This window comes from Pygoscelis adeliae, unplaced genomic scaffold (assembly GCF_000699105.1).
Source record: "Pygoscelis adeliae isolate BGI_AS28 unplaced genomic scaffold, ASM69910v1 Scaffold52, whole genome shotgun sequence".
NCBI classification, from domain to species: domain Eukaryota; kingdom Metazoa; phylum Chordata; class Aves; order Sphenisciformes; family Spheniscidae; genus Pygoscelis; species Pygoscelis adeliae.
In genome coordinates, this window is record NW_008824285.1 from 470,570 (window position 1) to 470,970 (window position 401).

Sequence of the window (401 nt, forward strand, 5' to 3'; positions counted from 1 at the left end):
CTTGGCATGGCACGGCATAGCACAGCTCAGCTGGCATGGCGTGGCATGGCACGGCTCAGCTGGCAGAGCATGGCATAGCTGTCAGGACTTGGCATGGCACGATGGCACAGCTCAGCTGGCATGGCATGGCGTGGCACAGCTTGGATGGCATGGCATGGCATGGCATAGTGCTGCTAGCACACCTTGCCATGGCTTGGCTGGCACAGCATGGCACTGCTGGCACAGCTTGGCATGGCATAGCACAGTTCGGCTGGCATGGCACTGCTGGCACAGCTTAGAATGGCACAGCATGGCTCAGCTGGCATGGCACGCCCAGCATGTCTTATCATGGCATGGCATGGCACTGCTGGCATGGCATGGCTTGGCCGCCATGGCGTGGCTTTGATAAGATCAGCCTGGCA